This window comes from Vicugna pacos, chromosome 4 (genome assembly GCF_048564905.1).
Source record: "Vicugna pacos chromosome 4, VicPac4, whole genome shotgun sequence".
Taxonomy (NCBI): domain Eukaryota; kingdom Metazoa; phylum Chordata; class Mammalia; order Artiodactyla; family Camelidae; genus Vicugna; species Vicugna pacos.
In genome coordinates this window covers 28,651,738-28,670,495 of record NC_132990.1, presented here as the reverse complement: position 1 = coordinate 28,670,495, position 18,758 = coordinate 28,651,738, and the positions used below count along the sequence as shown (strand labels likewise).

Sequence of the window (18,758 nt, the reverse complement as noted above, 5' to 3'; positions counted from 1 at the left end):
GCAAAAGGAAATATAAGTAAGATCTTGTGGTAGCTCACAGCGAAAAAAAATGTGACAATGAATATATGTATGCTCAGGTATAACTGAAAAACTGTGCTCTACACTGGAATTTGACATAACATTGTAAAATTATTATCACTCAATAAAAAAAAAGTAAAAAAAAAAAAGGAGTATTTTCAAAAATCTCATCTCTCAGTGTCCATATAGATCAAAAGCCATACCTCAGCTATGTTCCAGTCTTTCTACAAAGTTATCTAGTAAAGGAGACTTCAGGGCTTCCATTGGGAAGGGAGCCTGGGCCCTTCCAGCCATGCTAGAGATGTATGTGGCTGTGTGCGGTACCATACATTTAAAAGCAAAAATTCTCGTTAGTCTTCGGTGGAAACAAAAGCATTCTGCATGTGATTTCTATCATGCACCTGACAAAAGGAAAGCTCTACTTCTTTTCTCTAAGTAAATCTAACTTCTATGTTTTTACCTTCAAATACTTCACAAAATTCCTTATGTATCGCTCTTCTTTCTTGCACTCTCCCCATGTGATTCCTCCTGTATTGTATCATCAGACCTCGAACAGAACACATTTTACGTTGCTACAGAATTTCTAAAAGCTATAGTCTTATTGGCTAAATCCTAAGATTACCATCTCATTAGCCACTACTGCTCAATTACTATATTGCATTGCAAGTTAGGGCCTAAGTAAAAATGCTTAAGATGTATTTAAGTCAGAAAGAAAAGAAACAAAAAGAAAAGAAAGAGACAAAAGTGCACTTAAGAAAGGTAAGACATTCTCGGTTTGGGTTCCTCACGTCGTGAAGCAGCTCCCTCCATCCCTTACATTCATGGTGAATATGCCAATGTTCACTTTTCAGCAAAACTCCGTTTTAGTGTCTTATGCTTCAAAACAACAGTTGAGAAGTGTTTCAAACATGCTTCTGTCCATAATGAGAGCTTTAATTTGTATGCTCTAAGTACTTTTGCTTTAATTAAGGTAAAAAATTAGTAACAGAAACCTCGACTAAATGGAGTTGGGAGACCAGAGGGGTGAACGCACACTCTGCAACAACAGCAGAGCCCAAAAGGAAGAAGAAAGACTCCTCCTTCCTGGCAGGGACTCAGACAATGAAAAGTCATGGACTCTTCATTTACTAACGCCCTCCCAACTCCCTTTTTCTCTCTGTGGAAGCTGCTTCATCTCTTGTCCTGGTGGAACTTGCACATAGCTCGCCATGCTTGCAGATGCCAAACTGCAATTTTCTGCGGATCCCGAATAAACCCATCTTTGCTAGGAAATATCTGGCTGACTATGTGTTTCAGGTCAACACTATACAGTTTATTATTTATTTATGTTCTGTCATGTACATCCTATACTTTTGTAATGATAAGACTCATATGTCCAATCATTTTAAAATCATTTTCAAGTGTTTTAAGTAACATTTGCATTGTCATTTTCATGAGATATATTTGATAAAAATAAGGTAACAAATATTTTAGAATGTGTTAATTAAATCACTTGTCATCATTGTTTAAAGTGTTAACTTTTATATTTAAATAATGCTTTTAAAATTCATTCCAGAGTAAGTTCACGTAGGAATTTATAAATAGAGGCTTATATAGTCTAACTGCTTCTGAACCAGGAAGGTAGTTTTCTCTCTGAAAAGGGGTTCGTTCTATTTGTTGTTTATTATGTCTTATTGATCAGTGCGAATGTCTGATGCCTTGAGAAAATAACATGCCTTAGAATGTAAACCTTTTATTAACTACAAATTTAAAACTCTTTTATAGTAATTGCATAATTACTTCATAACGTCATGCTTTAAAGAAGTGATAAAATGCTGTATTATATTCAGCGCTGCAATCAGATGTAACAATTCACTAATTCTAAGTGTTTTCATTCCTCATATACTTATTCATTAGCACTCTTCCCAAACTCCTTATAGAAATTTTGACACTTTATGATTATTAAGCAATTTTACCTGAGAATGATGAATGTGACAATACATATATTTGAACACAACTATAATACAAAACCATTTGACAGCCAGATTTGAAATATCTTACTAGATTTCCTTAAGAGTCAACATTGGTCTTGGGACAATTCCTATTTCTTTCAGACTTCCTTTGTGCATCTAAGAAGGAATTCAAATGGCTGTTTGGCTGGGTACATACCAAACAGATGCAAAATTTACAAAAATGTTAGATAACTTAAAATGTAGGTGATTCTTAAATCTCTCGCCTGCATTGAGAAAGTAAGGAATTGGATGACACTTGAAGAATACTTCCTTGGAGAGAGCTGTGCTACAAACTTCTCCCACTGACTTTTCAGGAACTTGGGTAAAATCTACCAATCCCAAAACAGGAGAATGACTGTAAGAGACCCTTTAGGGAATTAAATATTTGTGCTACAGTTTGGGGGACATTTCAACCTTTCCACTTGAGAAATAAAAAAAAAAAATGAGATAAGGATCCTATCAGAAAGGAGGCCAAGAGGGCATGAATATCTCAAGAAAGAAAAACCAGAAGTAACACCTGATGTCAGAGTGCTGATGAAGGTTTAAGCAATGAAACTAAGAAAAGTTTACCACTTGCATACAAGGTCCTGCTGCGCAGATATCTCCAGAGATTGGTGGGGTCTTTGAAGAAACCACAGATGTACTGATGAAAAAAATAACAGCTTTAAATACCTACCAGTCCAGGCCAATATCATTTAACTAAGAACTATACTGATTCCCATACCTTTTCTCTCTCACCATGCCCCAAAGCTAAGCCTTTCAGCAAGCTGGAGGAGGAGGAGTCACACAAGGTTTGAACAGAGGAGAGGAAAAAAGCTAACGCCTCCTTCCTTCCTGCACCACTGGCCTGAAAATGGCTCACACTCACAGGAAAAAGAGGTTTCCACATTAATCCAGAGGGATGACGTGAACTGACACTGTTTTTAAGTTTTAAATTGATTGTGGACATATTTTTACCATCATAAAGTTATCAGAAAACTCTAGAAACCAGGAAGCCTGCCTGAGTTTCTCGGGGGCAGGGAAATAATTGTGCTGACCATGATTAAAATAGGCACTCATAGACAAAAATAAAGTTGTTTTCGTTTATTTCATGCTGTCATCTGTGCTTAAGCTTTGGAAATATTCACAAGGACAAGGCTGCCTTCACAAGGGGGCAGTGTTTTCTCAATACAGGAGCGCTGCTATTGCAAACACGCAGCATGAGCCTTATGTCACAGGCGATATCATCTGTCATGGCTTTGACAACCACTGTGGTAGCTCGGCCTGGATTCCAGGTATATTGCACATTTACAAGAACTGTTTCCTCAGAAAAAGGAAGTCATGGTCTCATAAATGAGGAAGACACTTGGTTAGTGATGTACAATTTTTTAAAAGACATGAAAAGGATATGAAATTGGAACAGGCCACAAAACCTACAGTGCTTCTCAGGTGACAGAGAAATTGCTCCAATCGATTTTAACATCCCATTAAGGCCCGCCAGCAAACCGGAGAATGTATTGTCTGCAACAATGAGGCATTCCTCTGGGGATGGAGTCTTGGTGGGATAAATAAAAAGGGGTAATTCCTTCTATTAATTCAGTTCACTCTGGCCATTGATAGGAATATAGAGTCAGATTCCTGAAAATCTCACACATTGGTGGGGTGCGCAGAAGTCTACTATAATTAAATAAAAGATGGAACAGAATATGAATTATCAATTTTATTGTATCATATAACCTAAAGACAACTAAACTTTCCTCTTCCAGTAATAAATAGGAAACATTGCGCAAATGGATGCAAATTTACATTATGATGTTCAAAACCACTGAGATAAAAGCATAAGCATTGAATTTGGGGGTAGAAGGAAATGGGTTGTGTATGAACTTCTCCAACTTATCCAGACATCACTGTTTCCTGGCTCACAAATATGGCCCCATAACATAACATGTAGAGATGTACATTAGCATTTTCCAAATAATATTTTTGGTCATGCTAAGTTTGTGAACAAAAAAGCAGTAAAACATGATTAACACTTAGTGAAAAATCTGTCATATGTTCTATTCAATTTGAAAGGATTAGAGAATAATTTATGCTTGATCACAACACGTAGAAGCATGTGTTGTGTGCAGTTTTGGAACAGAATCTTTTTCTCACGGATGTTTCACATAATAAAAGTTTTTGAACATTAAAGTTGCTGCAGTTATTGGGAAATGATACAATGGTTCTATAAAGACATGTGCATATATATTTATGGTAGGAAATTAAAACTATTAATAAAATAAAGAGATTGAGGTTTATAATAAAATTATAATGCACTAAATGAGAAAATACTTCAGCATTAGCTTCTTACTTGGGAATCATTTATCTTTTCGTCCTTGTTTTGGACTATGGTGATCATTTTGTATCTCTCAGTGGATTTAGTTTCCACCAGCACATTTCAAAATGTTTTAAAATATATATGTATATTTTAAATATGTGTGTGTGTAAAACATTTTTCTTACTTCCTGTAAAATTTCCCGTCTCTCCAGAAGAAGAATGGACAATGCTTCGTGAGTAATATAGTAAGAGGTGAGAAAGAATTCAAGATATTTCCCAGGTTTCTTTTTGGGAAACTGCATAGGTATTATTTATTTCCAGAAATGGGAAAGACAGCATTAGGCTTATGGGAAAATATTTTGAGTTCAATTTCAATATATTCAAAGTTGAGTAGTTAATGTGTTATCAAATTAGATATGCTGATTTGATTCTCAGGAATGAGAACCTAAGAGGACATGTTGATTTGAGTATCGCTAGTTGTAAATAATCCTTGAAGCTACAAGAGCAGATGAGTTCAACTGTGAGAGCTATTTACTGAAAAAAGAAGTTATTGGACTAATATTAAATCTTGAGAGAGGTTATCTGGCAAAAAAGGAAATTTACAGCAAAGAACAGGGTTAAATATATTAACAGCCTGGTGATTGGTAACGGAAGTAAGGGAATCCCCATTGGGAACCTACCCAATGACAGAAATTCCAGTTGGGAAAATCGCTGAAGTGTGAGCAGTGGCCCTATGTCTTGAACACCACAAAGTGAACATTCCATGAAGAAACAAACAATTGTTACAACACACCTCACCTCATCTTTATCCTTGAATTCTGTGGTTTGTGACTTTTTACCAGCAACTTTGAATACAAAGCTGCTTAAATTTTCATTTGTGTTCTGGAAAGAAAGTAAACAAACTTTCCTTTCTTTCTTTTTTTTTTTTTTTCCCTTCTACGAGCAGCCAATTCACACATTTTTATGAAGTTGTTGACTACCCAAAACACAGACCATGAGAAATTCAATCCAAAATGAAACTGCAAAATTGATTGCTCTGCTCTTTCTCCTTGAGAGCAAAGTCATGGACAAATTCTAGGGCCCAAGAATAGAGAAAGTAATGTCAGGAACAGTGGGGTTTTTAAAAAAAAAAAAAAGAAAGAAAGAAAAAGATAAACGGAGCATTTAAATTGATTCCTAACTGGTTCGGCTCTGAATTAGGAGAGGGCTCAAATAAGTGGAATTAGCAATTATGAAGGCTTTTATATTAAAGATTCAATGAAGACTGGCTTGTCTGGAAAGTACTGAGTTTCTAATTTAATGTCTCATCATCTCTCTGCCTGGCTTCAGATTTGAACTTTATTGATAAGGCTTGATTTCAGTTAAATGTGAGTTCCTACTGCAAGGGATAGGATGAGGAGGTTCTTTATTTATAGTCAACATTCCAAGAACGTTATCTGGTACACTGTGAAAAAGAAATTTGATAGGATTGTTGGTTCACACATGCAGAAACAATTTGGGTTAAATGATCTTTGCTATAACCATTTAATCTTCCTCTCTCCCTTCATAGTATAACATCTGGTGGCCACCACTGAGGACAGTATTGAGAAAAAAATATTGGCAAGCTTATGAATGACTAAGGGAATCTATCATACAGAGACCATAAATGGTGTGAATCTACATTGGCCAAGATATCATCTCGGCAAGATTTCTTCGGTGGTATTCCATACAACACAAGTTGTCCTTCCTAACTATTTGGTTCTTTGATTCTCTATAGCAACCCCTTTGAATTCTTTTACTCCCTAAGCTTTCCAGAAGAGAAGTATTCCAATAAGGTCATTGGATGCCACTATAAACCATCTCCATTACTTGAGCCAGCCAATCCTGTTCACATCAACCACATGCACACACACCTGTGTATATAAACATATAAACACACTTGTAAACATGTAGCATACAGTGTATCTGTTCAATCTAATACTTAAAATAAGCTGTTTTTGTTTTTTAATAGTCTTTAATGTCCAGTATAACTTCTGGGTATTAAAAGAAATAGAAGAAAACAGGACTTCTAGAAGTGGGGTTCCCAAAGTTCCACTAGAACAAATCTATCTAGCTATCTATGCATATATACATATATATGCACACACACACACACATTGAATATATATTATACAATGAGTATATAATATATAGTGAATGTATATACATATGTGTATATCAAAGTTGAGAAGTTAATGTGCTATTATATGTATACATATGTATATATATTCACTGTATATTTAATATTTTATAGTGTGAATTTAGTATTTTTTACTGTTTATCTATAAAAGGTATATAAAGATAGTGGTAAATTTATGTAATTTATAAATAATGTACATATATATTTGTTTGCATATTTAACATTTTTAACTACTGGAGTGTTTCATCAAAAACGTCTGTAGATCATAGCTCTAAAGTATGTGAGGAATGAGAAGTACCTCAAAAACTGTAGTATAGAAGAATTGGGAAAGTTCTAATTTAACTAACGGTTAATGTAACACATTATACTTTAAGAAATGAGTGAATTATGTGTGTGTATGTGTGTTTATGAGTGTGTGTGTGTGTGTGTAAGAAAGAGAGAAAGAGAATTAAGTGGATGGTTGAGAGGAGGGTTGTTCAGAAACATGATACCAGAATATGTTAACATTATTTACAGATAGCAGGAAAAAAATAAATTGAGGCAAAAAGACATGCATTTGTCATGCATTATGTCATGAAAGTACATAAGAATTGTTTAACTTTAAAATTGAATTTCAATATGCAAAATGACTATCATGTATTAAGTAAACTGATGGAATGTATTAGCTTTTATTTGACTGCATCCTCAGACCTCATCATGCATGCTCATTCATCTACTGCTTGTGGGGCCATGGTGTCAATGAATAAAGTATCCTCAAAATCACCTAAAATCAATATCACCATGACTTTACACTTAAAAACATTTTAGTTTCCATTCTCCACATAATTTTAATTTTGCATCTACAAGTTTTAATAGTACTCCTATTACAAGAGTAATTAAAAACAGAAAGAAAATCCCAATGTTAAAAATTGTTTGGAAAAATAGCCATTCTCTAATTAGCCAAGCAATGATGTTGACACACATAATTAATCCTGCTTATTCCACATTACCATCAAGTCATAAACTTTATTAAACTAAACTTTAAAAAGATTAATTAGAATGAGGGAGACTTACCAATGTACAGCCTTCTCCCACAAGATAAGTAATGGCTGGAGGATGAAAAGTGTCAAACTCCTCAAGATTTCCCTGAAAAAGAAAAAAAAAAGGAAAATACATTTTGAGTTTACATTTTTTGGCTGTTATATGATGCCAAATCTAAGCCACTTGATGAGATGAGAAAGGAGAAGAACAATAATTGACACTTGATAGATTAATGAAATTGACTAGTACCATGAAATAATACCATCAAAAGGGTGTTCACATTATTTCCTTTATGTAAAATGTATTATCACCCCTTTAAAGAATATATTAAAGAAAAGCCATTTAAAGAAAACATTTAAAGAACAAATATAATCCTTAAGTTTTTCCCTAATATAAAATTCATACTATAAGAAATTAATTCATTGATTAATCACAAAAATATTTTCTTTTTTTTAAATGACATTTAATTAATTAAAACAACATATTTTATGTATAAGATCTTTACATCTGTTTTTGTCCTTCTTTGTTGCATAAGCAAAGGAATCATTCACAATTTTTTAGTGTTATACTACGCCTTATTCAGATATGTCTTCTGGTAGATTCAGGAAGCATTGTCTATCAATTAATGCTTATTATCTATAGAACACTTGTCCTACATCCAAGTACTGCTGTCAACAACTTTCAAATAAACAGCACAGTACTGCTCAAAGAAAAATCATAGATAAATAAATATTTCAGTTTAAATTGCACATTTAGCAGCAGAAAATTGAATTGGGTGACAAACATCAGGTGGTCCCACCAACTGTTCAATGACTGGTGGGGCATTTCCTCTTGAGCTCCAAAGAGAAATCACAAATGGCAAAACTTCTACCATTTACTAAATACAAAGAAGTGAGTGAGCATTGAGGGTTCATCACGATTCCCCACATCTGATCCAAATGTCCCCTCCTACACACAACCCCACTTTTCATAAAGGTTTTTCTCTTCCTAAAACATTCCCTCGCCACCAGTTTAAACTCTGAACTCAACTAATGTAGGAAGCCATAATCTGTATTGCATTCTTAGGCTTGTTCTAATATTAGCACACACTTCATCACATATTTTTCATATATCTGCCTTCTTGCCTCAACTAAATTTTTAGATTGTTGGGAACAGCAATCATGTTTGATGGTTGTGAGTAGTCAGAAATTTAGAATTCAGTAGAATTCTGACTACTTAGCAGGGAAAACATTATAATCATACAAATATATGTACATTTGTGTATAGATAAAGATAGATAAAGATTACTTTAGTTAATTGGAGAGTCTTAGTACTACTATTTATTTCTAAAATGATCAATGTCAAAATCTCCACTGGCTGACCAAGAAACGACTTTTAGTTTTGAAAGGTAGGAACTGCTATTCTGTCTAATTTGGTAAACAGTTCTTGCCCAGGACTAAGAGAATACTAATTTCTTCAAAACTAATTTCTTCTATAAGCCTTTAATGAATAATGTTAAAATTTTACAAAGTATTTCTATAACCTTCTGCTGAACTTACGAAGAAATTAAGTTCAGCAGAACCTAAGCAAAATAACATATATTGAGTAGTTACTACTTGCCAGATACCTTTTATATATTATGGTGTTTGTTTGTTTGTTGTTTTACATGATTAAATGCAAACTAGTGAGGCAGGCTGTTAATGTCTCTTCTTTTCAGATGAGAAAACCAAAGCAAAGAGATTGTGAGTTACTTCCCCAAAACCTCCTAGTCAGTCAATGGTAGAGCCGGGATATAAATGCAGGCAGTCTGACACAGAGCCTCTTATTCTGAGTACAATAATAGGCTACCCATGTCTACACGTCACATATGCTAGATAAAGGGAAGGGAACACCAGAAGAAAGGAATGAGAAAGATATTTCACATATTGTCAAAATGTGGAACTGACATTTTTTTCAAAGCCAGTTGCAATTCCCAAGGGATTCTACTCTTCACTGCTCTTCCCCAGTATTCCTCAGGCAGTCTTAGAACCAATGTTTTCATGTAAATAAGCAAAAAAGCTATAAAACCATTATCTAGATACATTGGGATTATATCAGGAAGTTTAAAAAGAAAAATAAAATTTATTACTAGGTATTTACCTGGGCATTCAACATCATGAAACATCTTTCATGTTACCTTAAATTGTGGAATCTAATTTAGGTAAGATTTAAAATAGCTTTTTGAGGAATGAGGGTGTAGCTCAGTGGTAGACTGCTACAATTAGCATTAGAATGCAGGAGGTCCTGGGTTAAATCCCCAGTCCTTCTGTTAAAATAAGTAAATAAAGCTAATTATTACCCCCCCAAATAAAAAAAAAAAACAATGAAAAATAAAATAGCTTTTAAATTTGAACTTTACCTCTCTATCCTTGAACATCTTAAGCCTTTTATATTATTAACAAACACAGCATCTATAAAAACTGAGTATAATTTTGAGCTTTTAGTGATACGAATTTCGCATTTCCTAAAACCAACCATTTTCCCTAAACGATGCATATTTCAGACACTAAAGCAATATTTAAAGATGGTGGTGTTCAAAACATGCAAGAGAATACTGCCACCCTTTCTTTTTAGAAGCTGATTCACAAGTTATTATAAGCCTTATTAAAAAAGTATTTTTTTGAGATTTAGAGTATACACTTAACTTTGAGATTAGATATGGTCAATAGCATTCTTCCCTTTTAAAATTTAGGAAAAATGAGTCTCAAGCACATTGAGTCACTGCCCGGTTTTACTCAAGTTGTTCTTAAAAGAGCTTGGGATTTTTTTGTGCTCTTTGAAGCTGGGTTTCCTGTTATTTCTTTTTGTTTTATTTCTTCTGTGTTGTATTGTTACCATTTTCTGGCACTTCATATTTTGCTTTTAGCTTTCACAGAAAAAGTGAATAATAGACTCTCATACACTAGAAGCACACACAAACAAGAACAATTTTTTTTAATGCTATTCATGTTTAAACTCATTAATTACATAAGATCTGCCATTATAAATTTAGAAGCTCAACTCTATTCTTCACACACACTAATTATTTTTTTTTAATTCCACAAACATCAATGTTACAAATTAAATCTTACCCTATGGTAACTGCTTTTAATTCTTAGAACACTAAAATTGACTATAAATACATAACAAGCATCAGCAGTTAAGGAGATACATAATACTGGGGAAAAGGGAAAAATTTTTTAAATATGCCTTCTGTTCTTATCATGAAACAAATTATATAAAATAGGATATTTCTGAGGGTTGCAAAGATAAACAATTATGGAGAATAAGTGAAAATATAAAAATAGTAGGTGCACTTATTTGGAAAGTTCTTTACCTTCTTGTAATAAAGGATTTCTATGAACAAATATTAAACATGCATTTTCTAATAAAAGACATGTATAAATACATATAATTTAAAGATATATACATATAAAATATAATGCTTACATTAAAATATCATAAAATATAATCATGCAAGCAATTAGTCTTAATCCACAGGTAAAGTTAAAATTAATTCTGTCTCATTGAAATTCTGTTTTTCTTACAATAACTTTCTTCTCCTATTACTCCTATTATTCAATCTCTACTCCTTCCTCTAAATCATAAATATAGGTCCCTGCTTTTGATTCTTCTCCCAGTCTACTTCCCCCTTCGCTCTTCTTACTTCCCCATCCAGGTTGACCCCAGGTCAATCCCTTCATATTCCCTCTAACCAAAACCTTATAACCTCTGCCTTCCGCAGTCTCACTACCCTGCTAATGTCTAGACCAAGCTGACAGTCCATTTCCTCCATTCCAAATCTTATGCCATCCAGCTCTGACAACTTGAGTTCCTTCTTAATGAAATTCCTAATCAATGACTTCTTTATTAATAATAATGTTTTCCTTGTCCAAAATATTGGGCTGGAAAAAGATTGGTGAATAAATAGCAGCAAAACAGCATGATTCTGATGATTAACTGGAAAGCGTTGTCCAAGAACTAGAAAGCCTATATCATCCGTCGTGTTTAAAGGATGGGAGTATACACGTGCCTATTTAAATCATGGGATATGATAGTCTTTGTCAATGATCTTGGCAGATTACTGCTGGCCTGTAGGTCGAAAATAAGGTTCCCTCTTAGATATCCGTAACTGGCAGCTGGCAGCACACCCACTGCTACTCACATTGCATGTCTTTCAAGTAAATCCAGTACTGGATATGGAAAAAAACATAATAATTGACTAATGCTCTTGATAAGAACCAGAGCAAGTTACAATGGACAATATGCACATATTAGTGGCATCTCTGCTTTTTAGGGCCTAGGTGCATCCCTTTCTCTGTGACATCTGACACACACAAATGGTAGCTTGTTAACAGCTAGATGGTGACCAAAGCGTTACCTACCATGCTTAACTCACTGATGTTTCTGACAGATCGGTCTGGCTAAACATTCTAAAGCCCATTTGCCTACCAAACACCAATTTCATCACCATTTAAATATCACATCAGATGACATCCCACCATAAACTGAGTCAACCATTTAGGTATCAAATAGCAGCAGAAGACACCTATAGATGTTTAAGAAATTTGACCAGGATTCTATAAACTGCACAAACATCTTCTGAAAGAGGAAACTGATACATTGACTTTACACTTAGTGAACGGTTTAATCAAGACAAGTTTCCAATAGGAACAGACTAATGTTTGAGAGGGCAACTTTCTTCATCTTGTTGGAAAGCATGTCACTTATCTTACAGACAAGAAGATATTCTATTTGGTTAAACTGCAGTTGTAGTATCTAGAAAATTATTCCTCTGAAGGGAACTTGAAAGACAGCTCAAATATCTCATTTTAAATGAAAAAGGAAAATAAAGCAAACAAACGTAAGTCTTCTAAGCTTTGCATCCTATATAGCCATTATTTTTTTCCATTTGTCTCTTCTCAATCACGCCCTCTCAAAAAGAGTAGTTTATCTTCACCAACTCAACTTTCAAACCCCCTGTTTACCGGTTATAAACTTTCTTAGAGATTTGGGCACCAACACTGCTATATCTGGAGTTGCCAAAGACCTGCATATTGACAATCCCAATACAGACTTCAGTTATGTTGTTACCTGCCTTATGTTGACTACTGTTACCATCTTACAACTTCTCTCCTAAATTCCATGGCACTGCTTCCCTCTAGTTTTCTTCCTATCACTCTGGTTATTCCTTCTTTATTAATTGTTCATGTGTATCTCATGATATTTTTCTCAGCACTTCATCTTTGACACTTTGCTTCTCAATACATACCATCTCTTGTGATAGCTTCATACAAAGTCATGGTCACAAAAATAATCTACTACTGATAAATCCCACATGTTTAGCCCCCAAACCTGAATATCAAACTTATTATTGGACATTTACACCTGGATGTGCCAGAGACATTCCCAATTCAACTTACGAAAACGTTCAATCACCTTTCTTCTATTAATCTGCTCCTGCAATCTCTAGCTCTGTGAACAGTAATAGATAACATGTATTCCACATTTACTCTGAACTGACATTTGAAATATCTTATTTAAGTACTCTACAACCTGGTAAGGGAGATATTAATATTGTCACCGTTTTGAAGAAACTGAAGCACAAAGAGGTCAGCTTAGCCCCTAATAAATACTGAAGCTGTGATCTGAACAGATTGCCTACAAACTGAACCACTACACATTGAAAGATATTTGCCCACTTGCACAAGTCAGACTCACTAGAATCAACTGAGATTTCACTTTTAATCACCTTATGGAGCTGTAATCACTCAGTTTCTAGATTATGGGTACAAAATGTTTACTGTATCAATTTTCTTCTCTTTGTTTCTATGGTTCTAAGTTAGTTTAGATCTTCACATCTCACCTGGATTTTCTGAATAATTACAACTCTTTACACCAGCTGATAATAAACTTTAATCTCTAGTCTTGATTCCAAATATTGTATTCTGCTGTTGTTTAAGATCAGTCTTTTAGGTATTTAGAGAAGTGGGGGCACTGGACAGATAGGTGGAGGACAGGGAGGATGGTCAGGAAGATGGCGCTATGCCCACCTCCAGCAAAAAGGGGCTTTACTACTCCCTCTAAATGAGTGCCAGCAAGAAACGGGTTAGAACCTGACAGCCACAACTGCGAGTTAGTGAGAAGGACCTAACTGGACATGACCCAGTATTCGCTGCAATGTAATTAGCATTGCGGTTTAGACCCACCCCACCCATGGTTTCTTTCTGTGTGCATCAGGGCTAAGGACATGAACAAAAGGGACAAACATGACTAAGCACTCCAGGGGCAAGAGCCGTCAATCCAAGAGCACCTCTAAGCGAGGATGTAAGAGAAGGGGCAGGCAAAGACCAGTGCTTTCCCTCCCTTGGAGCAGCCTGCCTTCCATTCTTGGAGGTGTACTTTCCTCTTGCTACGCATCTTATCTCCCAGCCTGAAATCTTATCTTTAGGGTATGACAAGAACTGAGGTCTTTTCCCTTCCCCTGTTGGGGTAGCAAGTCTATGTACCTGGGGAAAAGGTGTATGACAATGAAAAAAAGGTGACCTAAATTCCACCTTCATTTACAACTGGCTATATAAAGAAGGTATATGCATAGATCTGGTGAGCACAGAACTCTTCCCGTCTTCCATAGCCCAGTTTCCTAAGGAAAGGATAGAATTCCAAACCATCAAAAATATGGCTGAATTGCCAAAAACAGTGAAAATCTATAAAAATTATGAAATAAAAGTCACCCTTCTACTCATACTTTGACAACTTAAAGCTCTCATTTGTATATATAAAATAAATGCAAAGACCATGATTTTTCTCTCATAAAAAGTCCAAGGCATGCATATTGTCTGTGTCCCTGTAGGCAGCTATGTTCATGATATGCCAAAATAAAGTTATGAGAAGAGGCTATGTGAGTTTTGTCTGCCAAAATTTAAAGTTTATAAGTTTCTAGCATCTGTATATGTTTATACAGAAATGAAAAAGCAGTTGCATTAAAAATTGCAAAGAGTTACACAAGTAAGCCAGATTACTATGTGAATTCAAGAACATTTTATTTCATTTTCCACTTGAAAGAAATTTTCCTCACATAAAGAAAACATGAACTAAAAATCTTGGGTTAAATTTTTTCTGTGTCCTAAGGAAAGTCAGTCAGCTTCTGCGCCTCTCTTTTCTCATCTGGGGAAAAGAATATAGGGGATGAGGGTTAGTGCATGAATTCTATGGTCATTTTCTGCTCTCGTCTTCCAATTTAGGTGGAGACTTCAAATTAGGTACAAGTGCTTTGGTGTCATCATGTGAAGGGATAGAAAAGACAAAATGGGAACAATCAACAAACAATATTAAGCTCATCTGGAGAACAAAGAATGTAAGATATTTGTGATTTAAAGTCTGAGCTTCACAATTTGAATTATTTTAATTTCTAAGGAAAATAAACCAGAAACGCTCATTCCTAAATTGCCTTGAGTTAAAGTGTACTCAGTCAGAATCACAAAGGCATACATGTTGTTTTCAGTAACAAATGGCTTTGTTTAAAAGTGAGGATATAATTGGAATAGAAAAAGTAAATGGCAGCAACCACCTCAGTGTTTGGTAGAACTCTACTTGGGAAAATATGCTCAGACTAGAGGAAGAGATGAGATGAGCACACATTTTTGGTTCAAAGGATCAATAAAAATGAATGCACTGATGGAAGGCTCATGACCAGCGAACTCAAAAGGATTTCCATTTGGTTTCAAGTCTGATGCTGTTGCATTAAGAACACTCACACAGTCTTTGTGCAAGCAGGTTGTAGCTTTGAATAAGTAGCCATCCAGCAGTTTCAACAATTGGTCAAAACACTTTAGATATATCTCACAGGGAGACCCAGGAGCAGATGTGCTTCTGCCCAAACAACGAACTGAGAATTCCAATTACACAGGCAGCCAAATCACTACAACCTAATTGCCACTATCCTGAATGTGGGATGCAATCACTGCTTATTCACCCTTGTTTTTCCCAAATAAGCATTAGCGATCCTCTCAATTTAGCAGACTGCCCAGGGCTGTCGGGAGAACCAGCAGCAAACTCCTTAGCAACCAGAGTCTACAAATTGATTTCTGCAGGCTTGTTTATGGGGCTCAGGTAGTTAACTTATCAGTAGATGGCTTAAACATTTTCTTCCCTAGAAAGGAAAGGTTCTTCGAAAGATGAGATTAAAAAAAAAAAATCAGATAAAAAATGGGAGGAATAATTTAGCCAAAAGGTATTAAATGCAAAATTAAATTGAGCACTGATCAATCTCACTGTTAAAAGCATTTAGACAAACTGAAATGTATTATTCTCTCTCAGTTTCACACAAAGTGCAATAAGTCCTATTTTAAAATTAGATAATCTGCTTAAAAGCTATTACAGTAAAACTCAAGCTTCTCGCTAACTAAATTTACTGTAATGTGGGTGAGATTGGTTTTCTTTCACAATTTCTATTTGTTGTTTGCAAGAGAGTGATACATTTAAAAATGTTTTTCATTTTCTTAAAGTAAATGCATTTCAGTGTTTCTGAAAAATAAGAATGTAAAAATATACAGCATTTCCATAAAAAGCACATGCTTTCTCTAGAAGAAAAATATATTTTAACAACTCACAAAAACACATTATGCCACTAGTGAAAGAAAATAACTTTTAAAAGAAACAATTACAAATGATATTTTTTCATGCCCACACACACAAAAATTGTGGATTGAAAAATACATAGTTATATCTTGAGACAGTCTGAAATTATGGAAAAGACTGAGACTATGTCATTGAAGAGTTTCCAGTTTTAATTTTAAATGTGCTAGAAATAAAATAAGTAGAAATGTGAAATTCAGTGGAATTGAATTCTGAGAATGTCAAACTTAAAAAGAATCAGATTTCTAGATCTTAACTACAAAAAATAGTTTTCTCAGTAGATCAGTAAATTGCTTTTTAGAAACCTAAAATAAAATAGGACTATGAAATAAGCATGATATATTTTGGATCAACTATTTCAAGCCCATTATTTAATGCCATCTAAACTGAGGGGTGGGGAAGAAGCAAAGCCACTCCCAATTGCCTCCTTATATTTGAGCCTCTACAAGACTCACTAAAAAGTTTAATATGAGCAATAAACCTAGCCTAAAAAATCTCAGCAATCTGCGTATCACGGATATGAAAGTGTCACTAATTGGTTTACTCTTATCAAACATTACAATCTTATTTTTGGTATGATTAAATATATGAAATGATTACACATTTTAAGAAATTTCATCAGCTAGGAAAAAGAAAAGTTATTTCTTAAAAGCTAATGTAACTTAAACAAAACATAAAGTTTAGATCCAAGCTGTAACTCATTAGCAGTTGCCTTCCCTGTGAATCCTAAATATAACGTATGATCTCATTCGCTCATGGCGAAATAGCATCCTTCTTAGAAGCACATTTTCAGTGACAGCATTTCTGGACTGTCATTCCAGCTCAGGTAAAGCAGCAACCGCAGTACTGCACAATCATCCTCAGAAGTATTGCTACTGAGAAGCCAGAACGACAATGAATAATGGTAAGAAATAGGGCACTGCCCCGTGGGTACGCAGCAGCAGAAGTAGCAAAATACTTAAAACTTCTGACTGCGTTTTCCCAGAAATTTAAACACCTGCAAATTAGGCCCTGTAGGCATGTAAAAGAAAAGAGGGAATTTAACCCCCTTTTCACCTGTTCAGTGGCCACAAGGGTCATTCTCTATGGGTGATTTAAAGTTTATTCCATTTCTGGTCCTACTACTGTGCATTCTGAGGAATCAGCATAAAAAGGCACAGGGAGATAGAAGACACAGAGATTAATCCTGAAAGGAGATTCATCTATTAAATACAATGTATTAAAACACCATAGATTGCCAATAGTTAAAAGTAGCCCAATAGAGCTGTAGAAAAGAAAGCTATTTATCTAGCCCATTTCCTGAGAATGCAGAATGCCGCTCTTCCTGCTCCGGGATAGAATTCTACCCTCAGCACTTTTAACTACTGCCTGATGCTGGCATTCTTAGTAAGATACAGTTACCCTTAGGAAAAATAATGAGAGGGCTATTAGCAAGACTACTACTAACACATTAGCATCCGTGAAGGAACTGACAGAGATGGTCTTGTTTGTGGAAGGTAAAATACAGAGAACTGAGGATCAGTAGAGAGCAACCCAGATGAGGGAGAATCCCAGAACAGGAAAGCTGAGGGCTGCCTGGGTATGTTCATTTGGCCCCCAACCCTGAAGTTCGTTGTTTCTCTCCGACCCAACTTCATTCCACCAAATCTAACTGATATTTACCACCTGGCACTTTAAAAAAACTTGAGAATTTTTTTATTGTAAGCAGAAAGCTTAAGATTTCCAAGAATTCATTGCTTTACCTAATATGATTGTATTTCTGAAAAAAATTTTCAATCCTCATAATGTGAACAGTTGAAGAGTTTAAGAGCCTAGAAAGAAAGATCACCGAGTTTAAACTGAGAATTCTTAAATTCCAATCTCACTTTTGGCACACACCTAAAGTGGGCATTATTGGATATTTCTGGGTTTCAGTCAGTTTCTCATCTATACACAAGAGGGCAGGAGAGAGAGCACCTGGAAGATATCACAGAGCTCTAATTTATTATGTTGGCTCCACATCCAGGGAAAATGCTTTCAGATCTAAAAATGCAATCAGACTTGGTTGATACTTAACGATCTTCCCACACAAAAAGAGATTAAAGTGTGATGTTAATATCATTGTTGTATGAACACAAACAAAATAGTCACAAATGTAGACTGAGAATCTGGCTATTGGACTAATCAAATAATTTGCTCTCAGTCTGCATTTCTCAGAGTTCACAAAGGTTATGTCATTTGGGGCTCCCTGTTAGGTTATTAATATTATACTCAATGTATAGATTAGGAAATTGAAGCTCAGGGAGACTGACACATTTTCTCAAGTATGTAGAGCCGATAAGTAACAGAGCTGGGACTAACACAAACCTTTCAGAAGTTATAGGGCACACTCTGTGCCTTCATGGAAAGAGGCACAATTTTTACTGATCACAGGCTTATCATCCACTATGCTGGCTATGTGAGGCAATTCAACATCTACCTTCCTTTTGCTGCCAGTCTATGAGTTATTTCAGTAACAGTCAATTAATTATTATGCTCCCAAAATCTCCTGCATGTCACAGTGTGATAGCTCCTCTCTGTTTCCATCATTCCAGATGGTGGATACAATCAAGGTAGGAAGGTCTGATTATGCGTTTTGGGAAAGAAAATTTACTCAAGATTTA

The 18,758-nt window shown here is 35.1% G+C and overlaps 1 protein-coding gene across 30 annotated transcripts in view; it reads right to left on the bottom strand.

Annotated features, from left to right (window-relative positions):
- Positions 1 to 18,758, bottom strand: part of PTPRD (protein tyrosine phosphatase receptor type D) — a 1,865,527-nt gene that overhangs the window by 1,384,305 nt on the left and 462,464 nt on the right. For 28 of the 30 annotated variants that reach the window (XM_072959433.1, XM_072959445.1, XM_072959436.1 and 25 more), the window contains 2 exons: positions 7,516 to 7,587; positions 2,580 to 2,652 (listed from right to left, as the gene is read on the bottom strand). The gene's annotated coding sequence lies outside the window, so the exon portion shown is untranslated. The remainder of the gene's footprint in view (positions 1 to 2,579; positions 2,653 to 7,515; positions 7,588 to 18,758) is intronic. The other 2 variants (XM_072959432.1, XM_072959441.1) reach the window with 1 other exon arrangement.